Genomic DNA, 22,208 nt, shown 5'->3' on the forward strand with positions numbered 1-22,208 from the left:
GCAAGGAAATAAATGATAGCAAGGTCCTGTGTTTCATCATAAAGTAGTTTGCAACATAGCTGACCACCTCATGTACAGCCGAGCACACACGACACCAAATTTAGAGGGTTCTCATTAGGCAGACCTCAGGCTTCAACATCATGAATGCTGGGTTCCATGAAAATGTCACGCACAAACCTGTGAAATTTCTCATTCATTCAAGTCACTGTATTCTCAGGGCTTTCAATGGATTGCAACTGTACTGTTTAGATTGACTTATAAGATGTTTAACCTCTCTTTTAGCAGGAATCATAGGTGTAATTCCCAAAGAGTTAGAGAAGACAGCTGCAGTCTGAATGAGTGTTGGCCTTGCTTTCAAATTAAGAACCAGTCAAATAGACAACTGAAACCTAAATCATAGCAGAGGATGGTTTCGATCCATCGACCTCTGGGTTATGGGCCCAGCACGCTTCAGCTGCACCACTCTGCTGTCTTAATCTCCAGGATGCTTACTCTGGTGAATATCCAGACAAACTACTTGTAACAAATTGATTTGGAACCCATCTGAAGTAGTGTTTCTTTCTGAGTCCTGGTTCAATCCACATTTAAAATGGCATTTTTTGGAAGAAAACATTGCAGTAAACATCAAACTCTGTGGATCCTTTGGGATTTTATTCAAAATGAATAGAATTTGGCTTGCATTCATGTGGTTTGAAAACAAACTGAGAAAGTGTTACAGAAAAAACTTCAAGACACTGATGGGATTTGAGCCCAACATCTCCTATTTAACAAACAGGCACCTTGACTGACAGCTACAGTGCCTGGAACAGCATGGGATTTCAACACGATGTCTATAACCCTACACTGAATTAATGATAGCCAATTTGAGGCGATAGCATTGATTATCAGTCATTTACATTAGTTTAAACAAGCATGGCTTGAAAGTTATGTTGCAAACGTTTTTACTAGAAACTTTTTTGCAAATTTAGAGAAGGACATGGGCTGTACAAGAAAACCCTCAAACCCTCGTGCTCGCGTCAAGATTTCGTCCCTGGGTGGGCTTGAACCACCATCCTCAGTTAACAGCCGAACGTGCTGACCGATTGTCATTGTCTTTGGATGGGCGTAACTAGAAGTACACTGATTCAGCCTTCGGTGAGTCCAATATGTCCTTTGGGTGGAATGCCTGCGTCTTGCGGTTTTCACAAACATTGCTTTTGTCCCTTATGAATATTAGTTAAAATGCAATAAAAGCAACAGAATGCATTGGCCGGGAATCGGACCCGGGTCTCCCGCGTGGCAGGCGAGAATTCTACCACTGAACCACCAATGCCTGTGGAGTAAAAGAGATTTATGAACTCGGTTAAGAGGAAGAACGTTTGAAATGCGGGCTGCGACGGACCAAACATGCTACACTGAATTAATGATAGCCAAAATGAGGCGATAGCATTGATTATCAGTAATTTAAATTAGTTTAAACAAGAATGGCTTGAAAGTTATGTTGCAAACGTGGCACACGTTTTAACTAGAAACTTTTTTGCAAATTTAGAGAAGGACATGGGCTGTACAAGAAAACCCTCAAACCCCCGTGCTCGAGTCAAGTTTTCGTCCCTGGGTGGGCTTGAATCACCATCCTCTCAGTTAACAGCCGAACGCGCTGACCGATTGTCATTGTCCTTGGATGGGCGTAACTAGAAGTATACTGATTCAGCCTTCGGTGAGTCCAATATGCCCTTTGGGTGGAATGCCTGCGTCTTGCGGTTGTCACAAACATTGCTTTTGTCCCTTATGAATATTAGTTAAAATGTAATAAAAGCAACAGAATGCATTGGCCGGGAATCGGACCCGGGTCTCCCGCGTGATTTCTACCATTGAACCACCAATGCCTGTGGAGTAAAAGAGATTTATGAACTCGGTTAAGAGGAAGAACGTTTGAAATGCGGGCTGCGACGGACCAAACATGCTACACTGAATTAATGATAGCCAATATGAGGCGATAGCATTGATTATCAGTAATTTACATTAGTTTGAACAAGAATGGCTTGAAAGTTATGTTGCAAACGTGGTACACGTTTTAACTAGAAACTTTTTTGCAAATTTAGAGAAGGACATGGGCTGTACAAGAAAACCCTCAAACCCCTGTGCTCGAGTCAAGATTTCGTCCCTGGGTGGGCTTGAACCACCATCCTCTCAGTTAACAGCCGAACGCGCTGACCGATTGCGCCACAGAGACTTACTGGTTTACATGATTAATTACTCCCCAAAAAATTATAAAATCTCATGTTACGATGTCCCGATGTCATTGTCTTTGGATTAGCGTAACTAGAAGTACACTGCTTCAGACTTCGGCGAGTCCAATATGCCTTTTGGGTGGAATGCCTGCGTCTTGCGGTTGTCACAAACATTGCTTTTGTCCCTTATGAATATTAGTTAAAATGTAATAAAAGCAACAGAATGCATTGGCCGGGAATCGGACCCGGGTCTCCCGCGTGATTTCTACCATTGAACCACCAATGCCTGTGGAGTAAAAGAGATTTATGAACTCGGTTAAGAGGAAGAACGTTTGAAATGCGGGCTGCGACGGACCAAACATGCTACACTGAATTAATGATAGCCAATATGAGGCGATAGCATTGATTATCAGTAAGTCACATTAGTTTGAACAAGAATGGCTTGAAAGTTATGTTGCAAACGTGGTACACGTTTTAACTAGAAACTTTTTTGCAAATTTAGAGAAGGACATGGGCTGTACAAGAAAACCCTCAAACCCCTGTGCTCGAGTCAAGATTTCGTCCCTGGGTGGGCTTGAACCACCATCCTCTCAGTTAACAGCCGAACGCGCTGACCGATTGCGCCACAGAGACTTACTGGTTTACATGATTAATTACTCCCCAAAAAATTATAAAATCTCATGTTACGATGTCCCGATGTCATTGTCTTTGGATTAGCGTAACTAGAAGTACACTGCTTCAGACTTCGGCGAGTCCAATATGCCTTTTGGGTGGAATGCCTGCGTCTTGCGGTTGTCACAAACATTGCTTTTGTCCCTTATGAATATTAGTTAAAATGTAATAAAAGCAACAGAATGCATTGGCCGGGAATCGGACCCGGGTCTCCCGCGTGATTTCTACCATTGAACCACCAATGCCTGTGGAGTAAAAGAGATTTATGAACTCGGTTAAGAGGAAGAACGTTTGAAATGCGGGCTGCGACGGACCAAACATGCTACACTGAATTAATGATAGCCAATATGAGGCGATAGCATTGATTATCAGTAAGTCACATTAGTTTGAACAAGAATGGCTTGAAAGTTATGTTGCAAACGTGGTACACGTTTTAACTAGAAACTTTTTTGCAAATTTAGAGAAGGACATGGGCTGTACAAGAAAACCCTCAAACCCCTGTGCTCGAGTCAAGATTTCGTCCCTGGGTGGGCTTGAACCACCATCCTCTCAGTTAACAGCCGAACGCGCTGACCGATTGCGCCACAGAGACTTACTGGTTTACATGATTAATTACTCCCCAAAAAATTATAAAATCTCATGTTACGATGTCCCGATGTCATTGTCTTTGGATTAGCGTAATTAGAAGTACACTGCTTCAGACTTCGGCGAGTCCAATATGCCTTTTGGGTGGAATGCCTGCGTCTTGCGGTTGTCACAAACATTGCTTTTGTCCCTTATGAATATTAGTTAAAATGTAATAAAAGCAACAGAATGCATTGGCCGGGAATCGGACCCGGGTCTCCCGCGTGGCATGCGAGAATTCTACCACTGAACCACCAATGCCTGTGGAGTAAAAGAGGTTTCTGAACTCGGTTAAGAGGAAGAACGTTTGAAATGCGGGCTGCGACAGACAAAACATGCTACAAAGTAGAACACATTCTACGTGCACAAGGGATTTAACAACATCCACAAAAGGCAAGAAATGCAATGCAGCTAATAACAGCAATAAGACTAGCGAGCACCATGTTTTCCATTGGCCGTCTTTTTACTTTCCTTCTTACCTTTTGTACAGCCCTTACCTTTGGGCTGGTACCGAGGGCGACTGTGTTGACCAGTTTGACGCGTGTAAATGATAGAATGTCCAGTACTGTAGAACTGTGTTTGGATATGACAATCCGTTTATTACAAGCTATCTAAATTAAACCAAATGTAAGTTATTATAACAAAGTATGCTAACCTTGAATGGCACATTATACCAGCATTGTCACCACATGACACAACACGATATGATATGACACGACACGACACCACACGGTCGAAAACTGTTTGTCCTCCAATCGCCCTGCCCATGCTCACACCTGAACTCAATTTAAGGAGGCTGCCATGGTAACCCCACCATAGCAACAGTCCCCTCCCTGTCGACACTTCCTGGTTCTTAACAGGAAGTGGGCGGAGCAATCTGCCAAAAAAGGAAATACAACATGCTGAACCCAACAATCAATTAGAGAAAATAAAATAAAAGCATTATAAACAAATAGGGAAATTTGGCTCCAACACTCCGGCCCCCAATTGAGAAGGGCAGGATGCCATTAACAATTCAAAATAAATAACAATGGAGCCATAAATATAAACAAATAATAATCATCTTTGAGTAAGGAGTTTTTCCAGTTTTGATTATAGCAGAACGCACCAAACCTTTTTTATCTGGATAAGTCTCCATGACTCTTCCAAGTAACCAAGAGCCACGTGCAGCGGTATTGTCTGCGATCAGTACAATGTCATTTGGGATGAGACTTCTTCTCTGTTTGCTCCACCTCTGCCGCTCCAGTAGCAAAGGTAAGTACTCTCTTAACCAGCGTTTCCAGAATAGGTCAGAGATGTATTGGACTTGTCTCCATCTTCGTTTGAGACTTTGTCTGCAGGATTTTGAGTGGCATTATTGTACCGCCATTGTGTGACATCAGAAATCTTGCATCTTTCCCTCCTTTTCCGGCCAAGTATGCGCTGCCTAGTAGTGCACTGATTGTTGGGCAGAGACACATCATCCTTTTTAAAGGGAAGTTCCAAAGTGTAGTGTCCATCTTGAAGCTTGCACGTTTTAGTCATGACCTTCATGATTTTCATGTCATCTCTGGAAATGTCTTCTGATGACCTGTCGTGTAAATCATGGTTGTATTGATTGTGCAGTAGCTCCTCTTGCTTTGTTATGGAGATCCTGTTAACAGTAGTAGTGGAGCAGCCAATCTTACTCCTCTTCTTACTGTAATCAGGAAGGCCATTAATGACCCACCCCAATAGGGTCTTAACGGCATACGGTCCATTTCCACGACTGTTGACCACTTCCCAGGGTTCAAGCAGTTTAGACGCATTGGTCCCAATCACTAGCTCTACATCGGCTTGAACACGAGGAAGAGTGACGCCATCCAAGTATGGCCATTTAGCCAACTCCTCTTCATTGATGAGGTTGTTTGTAGTTACGGGCATCCTTTTTTGGGTGTAGACCTTGGGAAGGTCGTAGAACTGTTGCCCAATGAGGCTTGAAATCTTTAAGTCCGTCAGCATGTAACTGGAAACTGATGTTTTTGGGCCCATGGTTAGGAAATTGATTTTAGTTTTTCTTCCTTTCAAGTTGAGCTTTGTCATCAAGCTTTCAGAACAAAATGTATCTGTGCCGCCTGGATCCAGGAATGCATAGGTTTTTATGACTGTGTGTCCTTTGCTGGACTTTATCTGTACAGGCAGAATTGACAGAATTCCATTTCCAGCCCCCGTTTGTCCATATGTTTGCAGAGATACTTGTTCACTGCTCACAGATAGTCCCCTTGCCTTATTTTGGTTTGGAATTATGTTGCTTGCTCTTTCCTTCTGACCAATATGAAGCAGACTTGGATGGTTTTGCTTGCATATCTTGCAGGTCAAGCGCTTGTCACAATGCCTGCTAAGATGTCCAACATGAAGACACCCAAAACAGATTCCTTTCTGTCTTATGAAAGTTATCTTTTCCCTGTGGGTCTTCTCCTCCAACTGAGGACACTGGTCAAGAGCATGATTATTAGAGCAACAAACACAGGTGTTTGTGGTACGAGCAGATGCACTTTGCTTTGGAGCAGGTTTGTATCTGGTTTGCTCTTCCGCTTGAGGGGTTTCGATATTAATAGTTGTGGCAAAACTGCTACCTTGGAATTTGGGTTTACCTTGTGATTTTGTTGCTTTTACAAGTTTACTTCCTGTACTCTGTGGTGCATTCTGGATGTCTCCAAAGACTGGGTCAGAGACAATTTTCACCTGTCGCTCAATAAATGCTACAATGTCTGAGAACTGAGGTCTGCGATGGTGGTTTTCTACTATGTTGCATGCAGAGACTCTCCAGCTTTCTCGCAGCCTGTACGGCAGCTTGGAGATCACAGTTTTCATGTTAGCTGGCATATTAAGTTCCTGCATGTACTGCACGTTTTCCATAGCAGTGCAACATTCTCGAAGGTAAAGAGAGTAGGCTTGCAGAGCTCGTACGTCTTCAGACTTTACCAAAGGCCAGTTAAACACTTTCTCCATGTAAGCTGCTGTTATCTGGTGCTGGTCACCAAAGTGTTTTTCCAATAAATACTTTGCCATCTCATAGCCTCTTTCTGGGGGCATGTGTTGACAGCTACGCAGCAGTTCTGTAGGTTGACCCTTAGTGTACATTTCCAGGTAGTACAAACAGTCTCCTTTGTTGCTTGTGTTCTTCTCAATGCATTGCACAAATGCTCTGACAAAGGTTCTGTACAGTAATGGATCACCGTCAAAATAGGGAATCTCCCTTGGTGGGAGTAGATGAGAAGTTTGCAACGACATTTGTAATGTTGCAATCTCATTTTGCCTGTGCAATAAGTCACATAAAGTGGGGGTGCCATTGATTGGAGGGGAAATGTTAGTTTGCCTTGATTGCTGTACAGGGGGGTCCATGTGGGTTGTAGGGCTATGGTACTGCACTGTATTCCAAGAGACCTGCTGCTGTTTTGGTACAGAAGGTGGTGGTTGCAGTGGTACCTGAATGGGTTTAGGGTGTGAAAGCATGGACTGTTGCTCTTGCCAAAAGGTGGGTGGTTGAATGGGAAGTGGTGTCCTATATTGTAGTTGCCATGCTGTTATTTGTTGTTGCTCAGATGGATGGTGTATAGACTGTGGTGGAGGTGGTGGTGAAGCTTTGCTTGACTGCTGCTGTGTGAGGGGTTGATAGTCTTTAGCCTGGGGGTTGAGAGTGACTGGTGCTTTAGCCTGGGGGTTGAGAGTGACTGGTGGTTTCTTGGTTCTCTTTAAGTAGGAGCTCATGCCATCAGATGCTGTATGGGAGGAAGCATGAAGGCTGGGAGCTTTTAAAACTGCTAATTTTGCATTAGCAGCTGCCAATTGAGCATCCAGATCCATCATTTCCTTTTTCTTTCTGATTTTTTCCTCCTCCTCTTCCAATGCATGTTTTTCCTTTAGAGCTGCAGAGAGGACAGCGAGGGCAGCCCTTTCGGCCTCTGCCTGTCTGCAAGCTGAGGAGGTGCTTGACCGACTAGAACCAGAGTGTGTGTGACTCCCATGTGATTTGTGACTTAAAACATTAGAAATGCTGTCATTTGGATTAATTTCACTTTCTAAATCCTCAATACCCTCTAGGGTTGGCGCTTTTATCCAGGTGTTAACATGCTCAACAAATTCATGTACATTAATTAGTTTGGCTTTGTACCATATGTCATGTTTGATTTGGTCCTCTGTAGGTAGAATTGGTAGGAGGGATTGGTGTGCACTTGCAGTTTCCTTTATAACATTGAGATATTTGGTGAAAGCACATTGCACTTCCATTTTGTCCTCTCCATTTTTCATCATCTCCGTGATATGTTTCTGCATGTTGCTTGCCTTGTTTAATTTGGATCCCCTCTCCTTCTGAAGTGTTTCAATTCTCTCCATTAGGGCTTTTGGTGTCATTTTCACTGTGCGTTTTTTAACAACAGATGTTTGATTTGTGTCCACCTGATTTTCCATCTCTGCAGGCTGTGACTGATTTTCAGTCACTACTGACAATTCAGCCTGTGAGGGTTCCATTTGACCTTTGATTGTGTCACCAATTGAATGCGTTAACTTTAACTCCTCTATTAACGCATGATCATGCATTTCCCAAGCATCATGTTTGCCTTTTCCAGGATCCATGATTGTACACAACCCACAATTCAAAATCAGATCAAATATATGGAAACCTTGTAAATGTCAGTCAAAACACCAAAAATCAAAACCCGCAATTATTCATTTGCATTTGTTCAAAACCAAACCTCACCCACGAACGGGCTTGCACAAGGAATCATAAACACCACCTTGTAATTGAAATGTACCCACGAACGGGTTTGTCATGCACAAAACGTCATAGAAATGTACCCACGAACGGGTTAAATAACAATGAATATTAACCACCAATGCATTGGATTTTTTGTTTCTGTCTTTGTGTGCACACACTATTATATGGCCATACAGTTATTAGCCCGTGTAGCGCGCTACATACCTTTATGTTGTTCTTCAAAAGATTGTCTTCGAAAAGAGTTCAGTATCTTCAAAAAGAGTACACAACTTCAAACAGCGTTGCGCGTCCTAGCGCTGCTCAGCTGTCGCTCCAAACGGCGAGGACCGCGGTGATGCTGTTGTTCGATCAGCGCGACGTCCTCCGTCTCGATCCGCGCGGCGTCCTCCGTCTGCCTGTCGCTGCGTTGCTCCTGGCCCCAAACGACGATCCCGTCTGCTGTCTGGCTCTTCTCCTGGTCCAATCGAGGTGAAACAGCCCGGCCTGTGGCTGAACACCGTCCCAGCGTGCGCTCCAGGTGCATACACTGCGCGTTGATGCAATCTAATTACTTCCTGTTCCTAATGAAGTGTCCACTGTGTGTCTTACTGACATTCAAACTTAGTCCTTTTCCAAAACGAAGACTAAAGTTTTCGACTTAATGTACAGCCCTTACCTTTGGGCTGGTACCGAGGGCGACTGTGTTGACCAGTTTGACGCGTGTAAATGATAGAATGTCCAGTACTGTAGAACTGTGTTTGGATATGACAACCCGTTTATTACAAGCTATCTAAATTAAACCAAATGTAAGTTATATAACCAAGTATGCTAACCTTGAATGGCACATTATAACAACATTGTCACCACAAGTCACGACAAGACACCACACGACATCACACGGTCGAAAACTGTTTGTTCTCCAATCGCCCTCCCCATGCTCACACCTGAACCCAATTTAAGGAGGCTGCCATGGTAACCCCACCATAGCAACAGTTCCCTCCCTGTCGACACTTCCTGGTGCTTAACAGGAAGTGGGCGGAGCAATCTGCAGAAAAGGAAAGTAAACATGCTGAACCCAACAATTAGAGAAAATAAAATAAAAACAATGTAAACAAATAAGGAATTTTGGCTCCAACAGCTGCATTTGTACTTATTTCAGCTCACATCTTCACTTTTAATCCTAAAGTCTTCTTCACATATATTGTTGTAGGCTTCTAACATTTATGTTTCTGATGTGTGTGTGTAGTCTGTGGAAATGGTTGTTGTCCCTTGTGGATTCAATTGTTCACTTGCACAGATACATCTTTATCTTCATCATCCTCATCCTCATCATCAAACGTCACCGGCCCACTACTGGATGAAACTTTAGCATTAATGTTTTAATATAAGTGTGACCTCATTATTCCTTGATAATGAGACTAAAAATCAGAATCAGAATCAGAATCAGAATCAGCTTTATTGTCATTACGCAAGGTAACGAGATTGAGGCCATTCCATACAGTGCGATGTGTGCATCTAGAAAAACAATGTGCAAATATATAAAAAAAAATATAGAAGTGCAATGAATATGGTGTGAAATGAATATATACATGAAAAAACAAAACAAAAACAGGGTGGTTGGTGGAATGGGTTATTGCACCGAAGAGAAGGCAGTTATGAGGGACAATGGGGCAGTCCGTTCAGGATGGTTATGGCCCTGGGGAAGAAGCTGTTCTTTAGCCTGTTTGTTTTGGTTTTAATGCACCTGTAGCGCTTCCCAGAGGGCAGCAGGTGGAACAGGTCAGAGCCAGGGTGGGTGCTGTCCTTGATGATGGCACTGGCTCTGTTGAGGCAGCGGGAGGTGTAGATGTCCGTCAGAGAGATTATACAGATTTAAGCACTGTATTAGAGTGCTTCTTGTAGTACTCCAACTCGCCACACTGAGAAGTGGGGGCGATCATGAGCTAGCAGATGCATGTTGCTATCATGTTTTATCAGCGAGGAAGACAGCATTTGTGTTTACTTTTTGTCAAATCCAAGTTTTAATGCTCTGCTGAATAAATGAATCACTATGGCTGCCAATATGGAGGATTATTTATATATTTAAGATCAAATACTTCTCTTAACAGCTAGAAAAATGACACCACAATAAAAGTGAACTAGCAGCAGGACTCAGTAAATATGTTATTAATTGACTAATTAATAAACTATAAAGAGTAACATGACAGTGGATATTTCACAAGAGTTGACTAAAAAGTGTAAAATGGGAATGCTACATAAAATGCTTAACATAGACTGATACTGATACTGTGTAATCATTTATTTGTCCTAACATTATTTTGGGATATAAATTGATGTCCCCCCAATGTTAAACTCATTTCTACGCTCACTGTGTGAAGACTGGAGGTTAATGTACTAATAAAGTAAAAACATGTAGCACAAATGATGTGTATATATGTTAGCCAATAACAAGTCCGTCTGTAAGGCACACAAACACATTTATTCAACATCGTTATGATGTAACATGGAAGATGCTAACGTTAAGCTAACTAGCGAGGTGATGCTGTGAAGAGCTGCTCCGCAAAGTTGGCATACAACCAAAAATTACTTTAAAATGTTATTATTAATGTTCACTTTCAATGTAATTATTTGGAACATGTCAAAACTTTACAAGCACAACTTTTGCTCAAGTGATCAAGCGTCCAACATGAGTGGAAGAAGCAGAGCTTGTCTGGTCCCCCTCAGTGTAAAAACTAAATGCTTGTCTGGTCCCCCCCAGTGTAAAAACTAAATGCTTGTCTGGTCCCCCCAGTGTAAAAACTAAATGCTTGTCTGGTCCCCCCCAGTGTAAAAACTAAATGCTTGTCTGGTCCCCCCCAGTGTAAAAAGTAAATGCCACTCAATGATGTGTTGAGTTGAGTTGAGTGTATTTATTTCTGTCACATTTAAAACAAGCTCAGTTGGCCAAAGTGCTGTACAGACATAAGACATAAGGTGCACATAGTGTCACATTAACATGGTAACACAGGAGGATGAATACAATACAATAGTAAAATATACCTTAAAAGAAGTGCAGAATATATCACCCAAAATACTAACATGTAATAAATTAATAAAAAAGGATAAAACAAGAAATAAAAAAACAAAACAAGACATCCTGCCTAACTGGATTTGAACGCCAGTACCGAGTCAGCATTTTTAAAGCTTTTTAATGACATCCTTGGAGCAACAGATTTAGGTGATCATGTGATTTTAGTTTTACTGGATCTAACAGCAGCATTTGATACGGTGGACCATAATATTTGAATGATCCGCCTACAGCATCAAGTGGGCATCTGTGGTACTGCTTTGAGTTGGCTGAAGTCATATTTGACTTACAGGACCTTCTCTGTAAATGTTGCTGGTTCTGAATCCTCTGTTGCTCCCTTGACATGTGGGCTCCCACAGGGCTCAGTTTTAGGACCACTTCTCTTTTCTATTTATTTACTTCCCCTGGGCTCAATCCTAAGAAAGCATGATATTTATTTTCATTGTTATGCCGATGACACACATTTATTTTCCGTTGAAGAGAAATCATGCCTCTTCAATGCAGACACTACTTGATTGTCTTGAAGATATCAAGGCCTGGATGGCCCTAAACTTCTTACATTTCAATGAAAAGAAGACAGAAGTAATAGTGTTTGGACCTAGTGGTACCTGTGAGCTCCCCCCTGTTGACTTTGGCCCTTTGGCTTTGCACGTTAAGACCATGGTCACCAACCTGGGCTTTGGTATTGACAGTGATTTTAAATTGGAGCGTCAGATTGGCACAGTGGTGAAAGACAGCTTTTTGTATTTACGTCAGCTGGCCAAGGTTAAAAACCTTCTTTCTAGGCAACAGTTAGAGACAGTAATCCATGCCTTTATCTCATCTGGGCTGGATTACTGTAACTCTTTGTATTTTGGAATGAGTCAGTCCTCCCTCTCACGTCTGCAGTTGCTCCAAAATGCAGCTGCCCGACTTTTAACTAACACAAGAAAAAGAGAGCACATTACTCCTGTTTTAGCCTCCCTCCACTGTGTCTTCTACAGTCCATTTTAAAAGCATCATACTTGTTTTTAAATCCTTACGTGGTCTTGCCCCACCGTACCTCTCTGAGCTGCTCCACCTCTATGCCCCCACCCGCTCCCTCAGGTCAGCTGATCCTGGAGGTACCCAAATCAAAGCGCAATCTCAGAGGGGACAGAGCCTTCTCTGTTGCGGGTCCCAAACTCTGGAAGTATCTCCCTCTCCATGTGAGACAGGCCCCTTCTTTGGCTACTTTTAAAGGCCTACTGAAATGATTTTTTTTATTTAAACGGGGATAGCAGATCCATTCTTTGTGTCATACTTGATCATTTTGCGATATTGCCATATTTTTGCTGAAAGGATTTCGTAGAGAACATCGACGATAAAGTTCGCAACTTTTGGTCGCTGATAAAAAAGCCTTGCCTGTACCGGAAGTAGCGTGACGTCACAAGTTGAAAGTCTCCTCACATTTCCCCATTGTTTACACCAGCAGCGAGAGCGATTGGGACCGAGAAAGTGACGATTACCCCATTAATTTGAGCGAGGATGAAAGATTTGTGGATGAGGAAAGTGAGAGTGAAGTATTAGAGTGCAGTGCAGGACGTATCTTTTTTTGCTCTGACCGTAACTTAGGTACAAGGGCTCATTGGTTTCCACACTCTCTCCTTTTTCTATTGTGGATCACGGATTTGTATTTTAAACCACCTGGGATACTATATCCTCTTGAAAATGAGAGTCGAGAACGCGAAATGGACATTCACAGTGACTTTTATCTCCACGACAATACATCGGTGAAGCACTTTAGCTACGGAGCTAACGTGATAGCATCGTGCTTAACTGCAGATAGAAACAAAAGAAATAAGCCCCTGACTGGAAGGATAGACAGAATATCAACAATACTACCAAACTCTGGACCTGTAACCACACGGTTAATGCTGTGCCGCCTGTCGAAGCCTAGCAATGCTGTTGCTAACGACGCCATTGAAGCTAACTTAGCTACGGGACCTCGACAGAGCTATGCTAAAAACATTAGCTCTCCACCTACGCCAACCCTCATCTGCCCATCAACACCCGTGCTCACCTGCGTTCCAGCGATCAACGGCGCAACGAAGGACTTCACCCGATCATCGGTGCGGTCGGCGGCCCGGAGACGGAGGAAGTCAACCCAGACAGGTGAGGACAGCGGCGCGGCGGCGGACAGCGTTGTAGCTTTTGACGACACCCCGGCCGCCATCAGAGTCGGCAAGAAACATATATTTCCCCAAAGTTACGTACGTGACATGCACATAGCGACACGCACGTACGGGCAAGCGTTTAAATGTTTGGAAGCCAAAGCTGTAGTCACGGTAGCGCGTCTGCTATCCAAGTCAAAGTCCTCCTGGTTGTGTTGCTGTAGCCAGACGCTAATACACGATCCCACCTACAGCTTTCTTCTTTGCAGTCTCCATTGTTCATTGAACAAATTGTAAAAGATTCACCAACACAGATGTCCACAATACTGTGGAATTCTGCGATGAAAACAGAGCTGTTTGTATTGGATACAATGGTGTCCCAATACTTCCGCTTCAACCCGTGACGTCACGCGCAAACGTCATCATACCTAGACGTTTTCAACCGGAAGTTTCCTGGGAAATTTAAAATTGCACCTTATAAGTTAACCCGGCCGTATTGGCATGTGTTGCAATGTTAAGATTTCATCATTGATATATAAACTATCAGACTGGTAGTAGTGGCTTTCAGTAGGCCTTTAAGAACCTTCTTAAAACCAATTTTTATTCACTGGCTTTTAACCCAGCATGAGATTTTAAACTGTTTTTAACTTTTTTAACTGTTTTTAACTTTTTAACTGCTTTTTATCTAACAAATTGTTCTTAGGATAATTTGTATTTGCTTTTTCAATGTGTATTTTACTTCTGTTTTAAATGTTATTTTTTAGTCTGTGCTTTGCCTCTATTTCTTTGTGGTGTTCAGCCCTTTAATTGTTCTTCAACTGTGCTTCTTTTTAAAGGGCTTTATAAATAAAGTTCAATGGTATGGTATATTTCTAATGGTATCTCCTATTTCTGGGGCTGAGGTTGCTGAGGTAGTTAAAAAGCTCCTCGGTGGCAGGGCCCCGGCGGTAGATGAGATCCGCCCGGAGTTCCTTAAGGCTCTGGATGTTGTGGGGCTGTCTTGGTTGACAAGACTCTGCAGCATCGCGTGGACATCGGGGGAGGTACCACTGGATTGGCAGACCGGGGTGGTGGTTCCTCTCTTTAAGAAGGGGAACCGGAGGGTGTGTTCTAACTATCGTGGGATCACACTCATCAGCTTTCCCGGTAAGGTCTATTCAGGTGTACTGGAGAAGAGGCTACGCCGGATAGTCGAACCTCGGATTCAGGAGGAACAGTGTGGTTTCCGTCTTGGTCGTGGAACTGTGGACCAGCTCTATACTCTCGGCAGGGTCCTTGAGGGTGCATGGCAGTTTGCCCAACCAGTCTACATGTGCTTTGTGGACTTGGAGAAGGCATTCGACCGTGTCCCTTGGGAGGTCCTGTGGGGACTGCTCAGAGAGTATGGGGTATCGGACTGTCTGATTGTGGCAGTCCGTTCCCTGTATGATCAGTGCCAGAGCTTGGTCCGCATTGCCGGTAGTAAGTCGGACACGTTTCCAGTGAGGGTTGGACTCCGCCAAGGCTGCCCTTTGTCACCCATTCTGTTCATAACTTTTATGGACAGAATTTCAAGGCGCAGTCAAGGCGTTGAGGGGATCTGGTTTGGTGGCTGCAGGATTAGGTCTCTGTTTTTTGCAGATGATGTGGTCCTGATGGCTTCATCTGGCCAGGATCTTCAGCTCTCACTGGATCGGTTCGCAGCTGAGTGTGAAGCGACTGGGATGAGAATCATCACCTCCAAGTCCGAGTCCATGGTTCTCGCCCGGAAAAGGGTGGAGTGCCATCTCCGGGTTGGGGAGGAGATCTTGCCCCAAGTGGAGGAGTTCAAGTACCTCGGAGTCTTGTTCACGAGTGAGGGAAGAGTGGATCGTGAGATCGACAGGCGGATCGGTGCGGCATCTTCAGTAATGCGGACGCTGTATCGATCCGTTGTGGTGACGAAGGAGCTGAGCCGGAAGGCAAAGCTCTCAATTTACCGGTCGATCTACGTTCCCATCCTCACCTATGGTCATGAGCTTTGGGTTATGACCGAAAGGACAAGATCACGGGTACAAGCGGCCGAAATGAGTTTCCTCCGCCGGGTGGCGGGGCTCTCCCTTAGAGATAGGGTGAGAAGCTCTGTCATCCGGGGGGAGCTCAAAGTAAAACCGCTGCTCCTCCACATGGAGAGGAGCCAGATGAGGTGGTTCGGGCATCTGGTCAGGATGACACCCGAACGCCTCCCTACGGAGGTGTTTAGGGCACGTCCGACCGGTAGGAGGCCGCGGGGAAGACCCAGGACACGTTGGGAAGACTATGTCTCCTGGCTGGCCTGGGAACGTCTCGGGGTCCCACAGGAAGAGCTGGACGAAGTGGCTGGGGAGAGGGAAGTCTGGGCTTCCCTGCTTAGGCTGCTGCCCCCGCGACCCGACCTCGGATAAGCGGAAGAAGATGGATGGATGGATGGATGGTATGGTATATATATATATCTGTATATATAATATACTGTATACATATTATGTATATATTCGTGTATATGTTAGATCTTTTATCGCTATATTAGTCTATTTATACCTGCATTGTCCTTTCCATCCTTACACTTTCCATCATTGTAACTGAGCTACTGTGTTGAACAATTTCCCTTGTGGATCATTAAAGTTAGTCTAAGTCTAAGTTTAAGTATGGTATATCATGTCATGTAATATGACTTCAACATTATTTATGTTAATATTAGACTTTGTTTGTAAACCAGTTCTACTTCTGACTATTTATTTTATTTTGTATTGAACAATTAAACATACATAAACAATGTACAGACACATTAAGGTGCTTTCAATACAATATGAGTCAATGTTTTTCAATATTTTACTCAGCAATATAAAACACATCACATTAAATACAATCCTCCTACAAACAAAACATGTTAAAGAAAGTCAAAGTAAATATGAGAGACCATACAAATAAGATTAAAATAAACATATATACAAATGAATAATAAACTTGTGCTTAAACGTGCTTATTTAAAACCACTTAAATAATTCCAATAATGACAACCCTACTTTAAAGAGGAAGAGGAGGACCAAGAGCCGCTGCACATTAAAGAGGAAGAGGAGGAGCACCGCATCAGTCAGCCTAAATGGTTGGAGGAGTTCCCAGTGACTGGTGTCCCTGTGAAGAGTGAAGATGATGAGGTCAAAGGTGAAAGTGAGGAGAAGAGAGAGGCGGAGCCTCCAAGCAGCAGCTCAACACAACACATGACAACAGAAGCTGATGGAGACCACTGTGGAGGATCACAAGCAGACAAAATCTTAGCTCCACTATCAGATAGTGAGGACACAACGTCACACTCTCCTGACACTGATGATGAACACTCTGAAGATGATGCAACATGTCACACTGACAACACTCACTTCACATGTTCCCACTGTGACAAAACTTTTAAATACCATTGTCGTCTGAAAACACACATGAGAACACACACTGGAGAAAAACCTTTTATCTGTTCACTCTGTTGTAAAGGTTTTGTAGAAAGTCGCTATTTGAAAGTACACATGAGAAGACACACTGGTGAAAAACCTTTTATCTGTTCGCTCTGTGGTAAAGGTTTTGTACAAAGTCACAATTTGAAACTACACATGAGAACACACACTGCTGAAAAACCTTTTATCTGTTCACTCTGTGGTAAAGGTTTTGTACAAAGTCACAATTTGAAAGTACACATGAGAACACACACTGCTGAGAAACCTTTTATCTGTTCACTCTGTGGTAAAGGTTTTGTACAAAGTCAGAATTTGAAAGTACACATGAGAACACACACTGGTGAAAAACCTTTTATCTGTTCACTCTGTGGTAAAGGTTTTGTACAAAGTCAGAATTTGAAAGTACACATGAGAAGACACACTGCTGAGTAGTGATGGGTTGATGAGGCGTCATGAAGCGTTTCGACACATCGCAAAACGGTATTGATACTGTGTCGATACTGTGTCACTAAATACTGACATCTGCTGGACATTAAAAATCCCTACAGGCAACCTATGGACCGACTCAACTGACACTGATTGTATGACCTAGTATATACAATAATATAAACCAAGTCATTGTATTTCATTTAGGATTATTTCATATCTTCATTTAAATAAAAATATATTTTTATCTTTTTAAATACAGTCAATAAATAATGTGAACATGTATCATAACATGGAAATCTAAGAGAACGTGTTGTGAATGCGGATGCTTGTGGACTGGGAATTTTTATTTTTTTATTTTATTTTTTTACACATTTTTATTTAAAAAAAACAGTTTTTCCAACGTATTAAATTTTAGACGATTTCTCTTAGTTATTATTTCTCCGGCTGTAGAAAAGACCCGCTCACAGGGCACAGAGGAGGCGGGAGTGCGACACAGTTCGCGTATCGGTCACGTGACCAAAACAGCTCATGATCGGTCACGTGACTTTCTAAAAGCGGTACGCGCACCGACACAGGGTTTTGCTCTATGAGCTCGACGCATGCGCCGATGCATCGGTGTTGCCGGACCCATCACTACTGGTGAGAAACCTTTCACATGTTCAATCTGCAACAGAAGCTTTTGTGACCAATCAAACCTTGTAGCACACATGAGAAGACACCCAGGAGAGAAAGTGTTGAGTTGCAGTGTGTGTGGTGAAAGATTGTCTTCTAAGTACCAGTGTAAGAAACACAAGTGTGCTGGTGAGAACAGCAGCAGCAAATGAAACTGCAGGATTTGAAATAAACTGTCAAGACTTTAATGTTGACTTTCTAACAACATCAGCACATATAACATGTGTGACATTGTTGTTTGTGTAACTATCTTTTTAATATACTTCTACATTTATAGATTAGATGTTGTATATTAGTGCTTTTTTCAGTCAAGTACATGCATTAATATGCAATCAAAGTTTGGAGTGTCAGGCAAAAGCCAATATTGTACATCATCCCACAGAGATTCACTTTGCATACATTCATAAAATAAACTGTTTATTTTGTTTCCCTATCACAGAACGAACAAGTGTTGTCGTCAATTACAAAACAAAATCCTAAAAAATATTTTAAGTGGTCAATTCTGTCTTTTTTGGAAGAATGGAAACTTTCAAGATGTATTTTTTTGTTCCAGAGAAAATACAGTAAAGAATAAACAGTAAATAATGAAAAAGATGATATACTGTAATTAGAATATTTTGAACAAAAGCCTTTATAATTTTTTTTTCCCAGCTCGTACTTAATAATGAAATCTTCAAATAATAAAATACTTTTATCACTCAATAAGTGCATCAGTTTCTCTTTTTAATATAACAACAATTCCACAGTGGAGTATTGTGTGTGATGAAGTTGTGTTTGTAAATTAGTTTCCAGTACAACACTTGATGGTAGGGATGGGTGGCGGCCTCCTGGCCGTAGTTCCTGGTTGGCGGCCACATGGACTGGGGGGAATGTCCGGGCCCTCTACTCCTCCTACTTATAGCACACATAGTCACACATATATAAGACTTTGGGGATTGTCCTGCGGGGAGGCATGGCGGGGGGATGAGGATGCCTCCTATGGGGCTCCAGTCCTCCTGTCTTGTCCCCTGCTCGTCCATCCCTCAATCTTAGCTTCATATTAGACACTTAGGATTTGGGGGGCTCGGCTTGGTTGGGACCCACCATGACCTTGATGTCCCCCAATTTTAATCGCATTATTAGTTCCCACAAGCATACATATCTCACTCACGCTACACACATCAATAGGGACTGGAGGTCGGCTGGAACGGCTGACCTCCTAATTTTAACTACACAGTAGACACTCTGGGGGCCTTGTACACATGCATGGGGGGGTTGGGGTTCGGCGCACCCCTCATTGCCTCGTCGGCCGGCGGGGACTGTGGTCTGGTGGCCTGCCAGGTTTTTTTTTCATTTATTATTATTATTTTTAATGTATTTATTATTTTTATTATTTACTTATTTATTTATTTATTTTTTTTAAAATTATTTTTAAAACGTATTATTTATTTGTGTGTGGCGTCGAGCGGGTCTCACTTCCTGTTGGGTGGGGTCCGTGCCCGTGTGGCCCGACCTTGCACCTTGCGCTGTGGGATCTCTGTTGGTGACTTGATGTGGTGGCGGCGCGGCCCCCATGTCTGGTCTGGATGCTGGGGCCGTGCTCTGGCTCCCACGCACACTGGGAGTCGAATATATTGTTCATACAAATTCACATATACTCACATACATACATACATACATAGGTACCTACGCTCCCACATACATACACAAATACAGTACATATTTACATACTTAAAGTTCGTACAGCCACACGCACATTCAATATACAAACATACACATACTGTACATATATATTCACTGTACAAACACATATACACATTCTGTACATATATATTCACTGTACAAACAGATATATACATTCTGTACATATATATTCACTGTACAAACAAATATACACATTCTGTACATATACATTCATTGTACAAGCACGTACACTCATGCACATAACCAGGTTTCATCAAACATATATTAACGTTGTTGCCCTAGGGTAAACTGGGTACAACACATGGCACACTGACAAAGCTTGACCTATTGTTACTATAACAATCTACAAGGTTAATGTTGGTTGCTTCTCTTTCTCCCCCTCCATTTTTCTGCATTCTTTCGTATCTCAAGTTATCATTACGTATAAGTATCGTTGCATTCAAACAACTGTATTGTTGATAATAAAGGTAAAGTATTGGTATTGTTCATTATCAATAGCGCTATTTCTATTGGTATTTGTATTGCTCCATTTGTAGTGTAATAATGCTCATTGTCATTTCTGTATTATTCTTTATTTTTGCTAACTGCTTATTTGCTATTACTTTTACCATCATATTTGTACATGTCATATTTGCTGATGTTGCTCTATTGTTGCTGTTGTTGTTGTTGTTGTTGTGTTTGCTGTTGTTGTTGTTGTCTCTCTGTCTAATCCCCCTTTTTTCCCCACAATTTCTCCCTCTGTCTTCCTTTTTTTTCTCTTTCTATCCCCTCCTGCTCCGGCCCGGCTGCAGCAAATGATAATATAAATACATTTAATAAAGTCAAATACAAATAAGGCAACAAGAGAAGTATCCTACACTTCTCTTTTGTAAAGTAAATCTGAACAGCCGATATGGGCATCTACATCAACTATATGACTTACTTGAGAAGCTGGACAGGACAAAAAAAAGAAAAAATATTTTTAAAGGGGAACATTATCACCAGACCTATGTAAGCGTCAATATATACCTTGATGTTGCAGAAAAAAGACCATATATTTTTTTAACCGATTTCCAAACTCTAAATGGGTGAATTTTGGCAAATTAAACGCCTTTCTAATATTCGCTCTCGGAGCGACGTCACATCGGGAAGCAATCCGCCATTTTCTCAAACACCGAGTCAAATCAGCTCTGTTATTTTCCGTTTTTTCGACTGTTTTCCGTACCTTGGGGACATCATGCCTCGTCGATGTGTTGTCGGAGGGTGTAACAACACGAACAGGGACGGATTCAAGTTGCACCAGTGGCCCAAAGATGCCAAAGTGGCAAGAAATTGGACGTTTGTTCCGCACACTTTACCGACGAAAGCTATGCTACGACAGAGATGGCAAGAATGTGTGGATATCCTGCGACACTCAAAGCAGATGCATTTCCAACGATAAAGTCAAAGAAATCTGCCACCAGACCCCCATTGAATCTGCCGGAGTGTGTGAGCAATTCAGGGACAAAGGACCTCGGTAGCACGGCAAGCAATGGCGGCAGTTTGTTCCCGCAGACGAGCGAGCTAAACCCCCTGGATGTCTTGGCTCACATTTTTTTTTTCAAGTTTTCAAGTTTCAAGTTTATTCACAATACCATATAACAATTACAATAGTAGTGAAATATCATCATTTAAAGATGTTGGTACGTGAAAGGGTCCCCCAAATAAGCTAGAAGAAGCTTTTGACAGGGGTCCAGAGGACAGTATATACATGGAATGATGAAACATGGTAGCAAGCACAACAACAACAAAAAAAACAAAAAAAACAAAAACAACGCTATATGATTAACACAAGATAATAGTACTAAAGCAAGCATACACATACATACATACATACATTCATTCAACCATGCAAAACCCAACAGTAGTCTACCCCACATGAGGCATTAAATATAGGTGGTTAATAGGTAAGTTTTCAGTTTCTTTTTGAAGTTGGAGAATGGATACAGCATCTTGAGGCTCTCATTAAGCCGGTTCCAAATCTTTGGTCCCCTGCATACAACACTTGGAGCGGTACAATCCAGTAAACCATGTTTCCCTGATATCAGATCCAAGTTAGGAGTGTTGTGGGCATGCTGGGGATGGTAGATAAGAACCAAGCTACAGAGCCTTAAATTCAGCCTGTAAATGACTTGATAGGTTAAACAAGCATTTTGATGAATATTGAACTCTGTCAGTCTTAAGAGATGATAATTATGGAATAGATGTGGAGTGGGGGCATTAAACTTGGACCATGACAGGGCCGTATGATTTTCTTTTGCATGGATTCTAATTTGTGGAGGTAGGTAGGGAAGGTGTTACACCAGATGACATTACAGTAGTTTAGATGTGGTTCAAAGAGAGTTTTATATAGTGTGAGTAGAGCATAAAGAGGAAGATAACGACGAAGGTGAAAGAACAGGCCAACATATTTGGATAATTTGTTTAACAGATGGCTAATGTGACATTTGAAATTGAGGTATTCATCAATGATGACCCCCAGGAATTTTGTGGAGTTCACTCTCTGTATTTCCTGCCCATTGATGTTGATATGGCAGTGCTCAGTAT

The 22,208-nt window shown here is 42.3% G+C and overlaps 1 protein-coding gene and 4 non-coding genes across 6 annotated transcripts in view; 1 reads left to right on the forward strand and 4 right to left on the reverse strand.

Moving 5' to 3' along the window:
* Positions 1–22,208, forward strand: part of LOC133570505 (uncharacterized) — a 490,167-nt gene that overhangs the window by 318,596 nt on the left and 149,363 nt on the right. The window lies entirely within an intron of this gene.
* On the reverse strand, positions 1,242–1,312 carry trnag-gcc (transfer RNA glycine (anticodon GCC)). The gene has a single exon. It is a non-coding gene; the product is annotated as a tRNA-Gly (tRNA).
* Positions 2,139–2,212, reverse strand: trnan-guu (transfer RNA asparagine (anticodon GUU)). The gene has a single exon. It is a non-coding gene; the product is annotated as a tRNA-Asn (tRNA).
* trnan-guu (transfer RNA asparagine (anticodon GUU)) lies at positions 2,770–2,843 on the reverse strand. Its single transcript has one exon. It is a non-coding gene; the product is annotated as a tRNA-Asn (tRNA).
* trnan-guu (transfer RNA asparagine (anticodon GUU)) lies at positions 3,401–3,474 on the reverse strand. The gene has a single exon. It is a non-coding gene; the product is annotated as a tRNA-Asn (tRNA).

This window comes from Nerophis lumbriciformis, linkage group LG28, assembly GCF_033978685.3.
Source record: "Nerophis lumbriciformis linkage group LG28, RoL_Nlum_v2.1, whole genome shotgun sequence".
NCBI lineage: Eukaryota > Metazoa > Chordata > Actinopteri > Syngnathiformes > Syngnathidae > Nerophis > Nerophis lumbriciformis.